The sequence below is a fragment of the Peromyscus maniculatus genome, chromosome 7 (genome assembly GCF_049852395.1).
Source record: "Peromyscus maniculatus bairdii isolate BWxNUB_F1_BW_parent chromosome 7, HU_Pman_BW_mat_3.1, whole genome shotgun sequence".
In the NCBI taxonomy this organism is placed as follows: domain Eukaryota; kingdom Metazoa; phylum Chordata; class Mammalia; order Rodentia; family Cricetidae; genus Peromyscus; species Peromyscus maniculatus.
In genome coordinates this window covers 70,109,314-70,118,720 of record NC_134858.1, presented here as the reverse complement: position 1 = coordinate 70,118,720, position 9,407 = coordinate 70,109,314, and the positions used below count along the sequence as shown (strand labels likewise).

At 40.8% G+C, this 9,407-nt stretch overlaps 1 pseudogene across 1 annotated transcript; it reads left to right on the top strand.

Moving 5' to 3' along the window:
* The first annotated feature begins 499 nt into the window (after positions 1-499).
* LOC121830898 (DNA-directed RNA polymerases I and III subunit RPAC2 pseudogene) lies at positions 500-3,579 on the top strand (annotated as a pseudogene). Its single transcript, XR_013052818.1, has one exon. The product of XR_013052818.1 is annotated as a DNA-directed RNA polymerases I and III subunit RPAC2 pseudogene (transcript).
* Positions 3,580-9,407: the final 5,828 nt, after the last annotated feature.

The following is a 9,407-nucleotide window of genomic DNA, read 5'->3' as shown; positions in this document are numbered from 1 at the left end:
TGGCTAGCTCTTTTTTTTCTGTCTGAAATGGTTAAATAAGTCAGTGATTGCTACTCGGTGTTGGAGAAGGGAAAAGTGATTAGGAAACACAGTTCTGCAGCCAGTGTCGCCTGCCTCTGTGAAAGACTACTTTAAAGAAGGATAGCTGAAGAGACTACCCAATGTGTTTGAAAGGCAAACGACTCAAGACTAAATACCCCCTCCACTGATGTTGATGAAAGTCATCTTGTTTTCAGTTGCCTCAGAAACATCACGAGGGTAGGCTTAAATGTTCTTTCTGTGTTGGAGATATGCGGTTTCTTTTTTTAAAAAATGTTTGGGAATAAAAGTGGCAAGATCAGGCTGGAGAGATGGCTCAGAGGTTAAGAGCACTGACTGTTCTTCCAGAGGGCCTGAGTTCAATTCCCAGCAACCACATGGTGGCTCCCAACCATCTGTAATGAGATCTGGTACCCTCTTCTGGCCTGCAGTCATACATGCTGTATACATAATAAATAAATAAATCTTTTTAAAAAATGGCAAGATCATAGTGTGCCACTTGTAAATGATGTTCCATAGTGTTCTAAAAGTTTAAAAATCCTGTGTAGGAAGGTTAAATCAAGATTTAAGAGTGGAGGAAATTGACCTCTACACACACTTAGGGAATTACAGAAAAAAACTGAGAGATGGGAGTGGGGGGGGCAACTAATAGGTAACAGACCTGGGAAGAAAAAGTGCCAGCCATGGTGTGGATATTTTTAGGAGATGGTATCAAACCTTGGAAAAACAAACTAGAACATTTGTACCATAAATATTGGCTCCAGATTGCTGAAAGGGTAGAAGAAATGTGGGGCTTAGTGAACAGCAGAGCCTACCCTAAAAAGCAAAGTGATTAAGATTCTGCCAGCGCCCTTCCCTTCATCTGCTTGTAATGTCCAATAGTGAAAGTGCACTTGCTGATCCTGGAAGACAAGGAGCAGAGCAGAAGCAAGAGACTCCAGGAGAGGAGGTTCCTCTGCAAGTAAACATTCTGTCCCACAGCATGCTGGTCCCTTCCCTGCGGTCACCGGTCTACCTGTTTCCAGCAGAAGCAGAGAGCTGAAGGGAATCTTCTCTACAGAGTAGAAGAACACAGTACAAGAAGCCTATAGGTTTGTGGAAACTCCAAGCTCAACAAATAGAAGATGCAGCACTTAAAAAGAGTTGACAAATGAAAGAAAAGGGTAAGAAATTATAAGTTTGTAATTTTAAGAAAAGCCTAAGTATGTAAGTAAACCATGTGCCTGTATTACACATAAAACAACTATTCATTCAGGGTGTATTATTCAGGAAGCAAATGGTGATTTTAGAGCTTAAAACGACTGTTTTCCCTTCTTTTAGTGAGGCAGGGCCTCCCATGTAAGCTAAGCTGGCCTTGAACTCTCAACCCTCTTCCCTCATCCTCCTGAGTGATAGAATTATAGGCATGTACCACCATGCCTATCAAAAGTGTGATTTTTGTGTAGTATGGTAGTACACACCTTTAGTTCCAGCACTCAGAAGGCAGAGGCAGGCAGATCTTTATGAGTTCAAGACTAGCCTGATCTATACAGCAAGTTCTAGGGCAGCCAGGGCTACATAGACTCTGTCTCAAAAATCAATCAATCAAAAGAGTGATTTTCTATTCTTTTTGTTTGTATGTCTCTATGAGAGTATACCATATGTATGGGTGCTCACAGAGGTCAGAAGAGGGCATTAGATTCCCTGCAGCTAGAGATCCAGGAAATTGTGAGTTGCCAGAAGTGGGTGCTGGGAACTGAACTTGGGTTTTCTGGAAGAACAGCAACTATGCTGAGCTTCCCCAGTACCTTAAATGTTCTTTTTGAAATAAAAATCTTAATAGCTCTGTATCAACAATAGAACCTTTTGAAAAAATGACTATGTAATAAACTTCAACAAAGTAAGAGTCCAAGAAAGATTGAAGATAAAGTTCAAGAATCAGTGGGATGGGGAAAAATAATTAATTCATAGTTGCCTAACTACAATGTGATTAAAATTAAAATCTAGATTAGGGATTTTCACAGATCTGCTTCAGTAAAAGGCATATGGTCTTTCATCACAACTTGGATCTTTTGCTATAGTGTGAAAAAGCAGTTGTAGATAAATTAGTACCTGAATGGTGTACCTGTGTTCTAATAAAACTTTATTTTCAAAAGGAGGGAACAGACCAACTCCTATTCTAGATGATTGAACATAAGAGTGTCAGGATAAAGCCGTGCTGAACATATAGAAGGTCTGAAACTATGATAAACATACACGTACAATTAAGTGGCAGGAAAAGTCAATCTGTCATTCAGTGACAATGGATGACATTTCTTCAATAAAAGGAAATAATTTAAAATTTGGTTAAGAAATAGCAACATATCTAACTGTTATTTAGAATATGTTATAAATAGGCTATGAAGGGGCTGGAAAGATGGCTCCATGATTTAAGAGCACTTGTTGTTCTTTCAGAGGACTGGGGTTCAGTTTTCAGCAACTACGTGGAGGCTAACAGCTTTCTGGAACTCCACTTCCGGGGGATCCAACACCCTTTTCTGACCTCTGCGGACACCAGCATGCACAAAGTGTACATACACCCATGCAGGCAAAATACTCATACACATAAAAGGAAAGAAATAATTGTAAAAAGGAGTCTTTGAGGCTACTTCAACTCTGTCATAGTTTTTTTTTCCTTGTGGTGTATAAGTGCATCAACCTGAAACCGACAGTGAAGGGGTGAAAGCAGAGCCCCGAAGCGAAGCCCCATGGCCTCAGAATGAAGTTCAGTGAAATGTGTGGAGTTTAGGATTGGGCAAGGGTTCATTTCAGTGCCTGTGTAGCTAGCTGTGTGATGTTTTTATCTGTGAATTCATAACAATAAAGTGATTTAAAATAAGCTTTCCATCAGTGGTTTCTTCCTTCCTGCTTCGCCGGTGTCTTTCGCGATATGGGGAAGAGGTTCTTTTTCACCAGCACCACCTGAGGATCCCCTGGAGCCGCGATGGAAGAGGATCAGGAGCTGGAGAGAAAAATATCAGGAGTGAAGACCTCAATGGCTGAAGGCGAGAGGAAGACAGCCTTGGAAATGGTCCAGGCAGCTGGAACAGATAGACAGTGTGTGACATTTGTACTGCACGATGAGGACCATACCCTAGGAAATTCTCTGCGGTACATGATCATGAAGAACCCGGAAGTGGAATTTTGATGTTACACTACGACCCATCCTTCAGAGAGCAAAATTAATTTGCGAATTCAGACCCGGGGTAGACTTCCAGCTGTTGATCCGTTTCAGAAAGGCCTGAATGAGCTCATGAATGTCTGCCAGCATGTGCTTGACAAGTGTGAGGCCAGCATAAAGGATTATAAAGATCAAAAGGCAAGCAGAAATGAACCCACATTCTAGTCCCTCATGCAGGGTACAAGGAGGACCACCCCATGATGGCTCAGAACCCAGAACTAGAGTCTGATTGCAGCATGCTCTGACCTGTAGAAGGTGTGGTTCCAGCTGTTGACCCATTCCAGCTGTTGGAATCTCTGCAAGTATATTTGCCTAATAAATTCTCTCTTTTGTTTAAACTAGTTTGAGTGGTTTCTCTTCCTTGCACCTAGGTGATCCCCAAGGATGGTGCCACCCCTTAACTGAACCAACGCTGAAAGTGAACAAACAGATAATTGGGCCAAGTTGAGGGTTTTGATCATGGATATTAAAAGGGCCGTTCATTTCTATATGGTTCAAATACTGAGGAAAGGGGAGATGAAATAGAACATACTCCGGCAGACTGTAGTTAAAAAGGCCGGAAAGAAGGTTGCCAGAGGGACTTTATGTTTTTACATTTGCCTTAGTGTGTGTGTGTGTGCACAGGCATGCCATGTCACACAGATGGAAGTCCGAGGACAACTTGTGGGAGTCGAGTCTTTTTTTCTACCGTATGGGATCCACTCAGAGATCGTCAGGTTTGACAGCAAGCGTCTTTACCCACTGAGCCATCTTGCCAGCCCTGGGTTTTTATTAATGTGAATGCATCCTTTCATGTGATCGGTAGACTGCGTAAGGGTGAGGATAATTTGAAAGACTTGAGAATTTTAATTTTTCACAAGAATTTGAATTGGTATCAAGCTCCATCTTTGTAACATTTGTAGGACAGATACCAGTTTACTGTTTGAGTTCCAGAGTACTAATAAAATATAGTTATGATGAGTTAAAAAAAAGTGATTTAAAATAAAATAACATACAAAGAAATACCATGTGATTGCTACCAGAAGAAAAGAAACAGGGTAACAGTGTTAGACTAAACAAACAAATTGAATGTAAAAAGAATTTGACATTCCTATTGATGAAAATAAATTCCACAAGAAGTTTTACTAACAGTAAACCTTTATAAATCACACACTAAATCATCAAAATTATGTTTATCACCGAATGTATACAGTAAAAATTTACAGAACTTTCAGAGTAGAAAACATCGTAACTGTTGGAAAACTAACACCTACCTCAGAAACTACAGATCAGGTAGGAGAACTGTCAGAGTGGGCGGAGTTTGATCAACTCAGCAAAGCAGCTTGCTTGAGTAAAGGACTTTGGCCACAATAAACGGTGAGTGTCCAGTCTCTTCAAACACATATGAAACATTAACCAGCTTGCTAAAACACAAGGAATATGTTAATAAAGTCCCAGATAAGAAATCATTTAGACGGGGAAGTGGGTGGTGCACTCCTTTAAACGTAGTACTTGGGAAGCAGAGGCAGGCGGATCTCTGAGTTTGAGGCCAGCTTGGTCTACAAACTGAGTTCCAGGACAACCAAGGCTACATACACAGAGAGACCCTCTCTCAAAAAACCAAAGCCAAGCCAACCCCCCCCCCCAAATAAATAAATAAAATTTAGATTACAGTCTTTGATTACACTGCAATAAAAATTGGAACTAATAATAAAAAGATACGAGCTAGGTTATGGTGCTCATGCCTTTAATCTCTGCACCTGGGAGATGAGGCAGGAAGATTACCTAGACTCTGAACCAAACCTGGGCAATATAATGAGTTTCATGTCATCCTAGGCTCCAGAGTGAGACCCTGTCTCCTAAACACACTGGAGTGATTTGAATGAGAATGTCCCCCAAGGGCGGCCTCTCTGGTGTTTGCACTTGGTCCCCATTAGGTTTAGGTCTTTGAGGAGTGGTCTTGCTGGAGGAAGTATGTCACCGGGGACAGGCGTTGAGGTTTCAAAGCTTTGTGCCGTTCCAGGCTAGTGCTCCCTGCCCTGCGCTTGTGGTTCAGGATGTGAGCCTTCTACTTCCCGCTCCAGCTGCCATGCCCGTTGCCTGTCGCCATGCTTCCCTGTCATGGCAGACTGTTAATCTGGAACCATAAACCAAAATAAACTCCTGCTATGAGTTGCCTTCCTCCTGGTGTTTTATTACAGTAATAGAAAAGTAACTAATACAACCACTACTAACTAACTAACTAAACAAATAAATAACTAAAGCTTTATAGACAGACTTGGTACCTCAAATCCAACTCTTGAATCTGAGGCAGGAAGATTACGATGCTTTTGAGGCCACCTGGGTAACAGAGTGAGACCTCATCTCATCACTTCTCCCCAAACCAAGAATAAAAGAGAAATGTGCAAAATAAAGTTAACTATTAAGAAATGATAATACATAAATATCACAGCACAATTGTGCACTTAGCATGTTGCTAAGTGATCTATGTGAATTGTCTTTTTATTTTCATCATAATCTTCTTTTCACAGATGAGGAACTGAAACACAGAGCTTCGGATTAAATAACCTATCCAGTGGCACACAATTCATAAATAACAGGGTTCATATTTAAATCTAAATAAAGGGCCAGCAAGATGGCTTAGTGGGTCGGACAGTGGTGGCGCACGCCTTTAATCCCAGCACTCGGGAGGCGGAGGCAGGTGGATCTCTGTGAGTTCGAGGCCAGGCTGGTCTACAGAGCAAGATCCAGGACAAGCACCAAAACAACACAGAGAAACCCTGTCTCGAACCCCCCTAGCCCCCCCCCCAAAAAAAAAGATGACTCAGTGGATAAAGGCACTTAGTGCCAAACCTCACAATGTGAGTTGGATCCTCAGACTCACGTGGTGTGGAAGGAGAGAACCTGCGTCCTCAGGTTACCCTCTGACTTACATTCATGTATCATGGTACACATACATTGTGCATGTGTATATTCAGAAGAGGTATATATCTAGGTGTGGATATATTATAAAATAAATATGAATAGAAGTCAATTATGTATATAAGCTCAAGAATCTAATAATAGAAAGTTAAAATATAACTGAGAGAAAAGTTGTTATTTAAAAAAATCCTGAAAAGAATGAAATGAGGGAGATAGAGTATGTTTGTATAAAACTAAAAGTTGGTTCTTTGAAGAGAGGCAGAACAATGCCAGAAAGTGTGAAATTCGACCAAGGGAGAGGAAGCTAGTAAAAGCTAGAGCAAGAAACCAGCCTTAATTATAGATTCTAGAATGTCCAAAATGGTTATTAAATTTAACCTCATAATTCTTGTTTGTTTGTTTTTGAGATAGGGTCTTATTATGTAGCTCTGGCTGTCTTGTAACTCACAGAGATCCTCCTGCCTCTGCCTTCCGAGTGCTCGGATTAAAGGTATGTGCTACCACACTCAGGCTTTAAGCTCACAATTTTTAAAGTCCAGATTAAAATTTATGATTTCTATAAAACATAAATTGTTCAAGTTAATAAAAATAGAAACCAGGAACTGGAGAGATGGCTCAGCTGTTAAGTGCACAGGCTACTCTTCCAGCAGATGCTAATGCTGTTTCCAGCACATTCATGGCAATTCACAACCCTGTGTAACTCTAGCCCGGGGAATCCAACATTCTTTTTTGGCCTCCCTGGGCACAAGACATGAATGTCATTCACAGACATACATGCAGACAAAATTACCACATATACATGTATACATATATATGTATATATGTGTATATAGTTATAGTACATATATATCTGTAATATATTTATTGTACATAATAAAATAACTATAAAAATTGAATCAAGAGGAATACCACCTTAAAAAGGAAGAAAATCTTAGCCACTGCAGCCTGCTCAAGGACCTTAGGTGATTTAAAAATGAAACAACGTACTGCTTATATTTCTGGAGAAGTCTGAGGTCAAGGCATCAGCCTATCCAGTGCCTTCTGAAGGCTTCTCTCCTTCACATATGGCACTTGCTAACCATGTCCTCACACAGTGATATGAGCAAAGCAGCCCCATCCTGTAGGCAGTTAATTGGGGTTACAGGCCCAAGGAAAACAGATGATCACATGTCCTAGTAAAACCCACAGTCAACCCTGAGGACAATGAAGTGTGAACTCTGCACAATTGGTGAGCCAGTGGGGGCCCACAGAGTCTCCATAGTAAGGCCTTACTCAAGGTCAGAAAGTCTGAGCTTGCTTTGCCCATCAGGGATGCATAATGGGATGATTTGGCCAAGGGCGTGGTTACTAGGTGTTTTAAAGGGTCTACACTTGTTGGTACTTTATATCTCGACCTTGCTGAGTCTTTGCCCCTCCCCTTGCTGATATATTAAAAGCCCATCATGATTAAACTCTGAGCTACTGGGTATTGACCCAGGGCCCTCCCGAAGCTATCCTGTGTCTCTGTCTTTCTCATTGTCTCTGCCTATATTTCTATCTAATACTTCCTCATTCCTCTCTCCTCCCCCCAAGAACCCTTCGACAGGTCAGAGCTAGACTCCTATGTGAGCCTCAACTCATCAAAATGATTACTAACCACCAGCCTTTGTTCTTTTTACTTTTTGGTTCTCCCATTCCCTCCCCTCCCCCCCATTAGGGTTTTTGGAGGATCTTTTTCTTACAGAGACTACATTCTTTCATCCTAACCCACCAAACAATCAGAATCCCTCCCCCATACATTCAGATTAACCTACCACATGCATCACAACTCCATGCCTAATGCCTAATTTACATATGGGCAGGACCAAATTGGCCTGTTTCCCCAGGATATTAAAACGACATCCAAACTGCTACTTACTAACACATCTTTCCTGTCCTTCATCAGCTTTGCTTTGCCTCTCAGTAAACGTTGCTTGTTTACCTTTTTGCTGTTCTCCTTCTAACTATGAGATACTGAACTGACTCAGGAGTCTGGCAGAGTGGAGCAGGAGGGGCGACCTTGCTCCCTGGGGAGTCTTTTAGGAGGGTGCTAGTAGCAGTAGTAATGCTGGAAATACAGTCCTTGGATTGGCTACCACTTCATGTCCATCATGATCACTTAGGTCATTCTTTTGGATGGGGATTGATACTTACCTTATGCCTTCCTGCTGACTAGTCATGAGAATCCATGTACTTTTGTTTATATTCGCTTTCTCTTTATAAAACATCCTTTCTTTTTGGCTAATTGTTATTTTGTATGCCTTTTTACTGATTTGTAGGCACTTTTACATGTGAGCTTATTTAGTGGATATATTCGCAACATACAAGATATGTTGTATAAACTATATAGCAAATATCTTTTTACTAGACTGTGTTATCTTGATGTCTTTTAAAAGATTTATTTTTTATTATTTTTAATTACATATAGGTGTATGTGTATGCATATGAGTATGTGTACTCAAGTGCAGGTGCCCACAGAAGCAAGAGGTGTGGGATCCCCTGGAGCTGGATTTGTGAATGGTTGTGAGCCACCTGATACCGGTGCTGGAAACCAAACTCCTTAATGCTAACTTTTGACAAACTACAAAATTTCAGTTTTTCAGTCTTTTATGACTCATGCTTTTGGTGGGATCTTATTTAAGGACTTGATGCTTGCTTATTCTATAGACAGGTCAGAAGTATAGGATCCATATGGCTTGCTTCCTCTTTTGTAAATAAATTTGTATGGGAGCTCAGCAATACCCATTCATTTATGAGCTGTGGGACTGCTCTTATGTGCTAGCAGTCCAAGCCCATATGGCAGAACTTCGTTTGAATGTGGCCCTTTACAGAACAGATTTCCCAGCTCTTCTAGACTATTACCTTCCCTCCCATGTTTAGGCATGACATAACTGGAAGTGATTTTTGTAATTTTATGAAATAGGGGCTGTAATTTGAATGAATGTCTTTCAAAATTGGTATGATGGAAAATTTGATCCCCCAAGAATAGTGTTGAGACATGGTTATTGAGAGGTTCTTAGGTCATGAGGACCCTCCCCTTATCAGTGTATTAATATCATTATTGTGATAGCACTGTTTGCTGAAAAACACCTTATCACTACAAATTGCCATGGTACTTTTGTTGCATAACAGTTTACTGTATATGAGCTGGCCTATTTGGGGACTGTTTTCTGCTGTACTAGGCTATTTATGATTGTAGTAATACCATGAGAAATATTATGGACTTGTGGTAAGTCTTATCTCTGATATC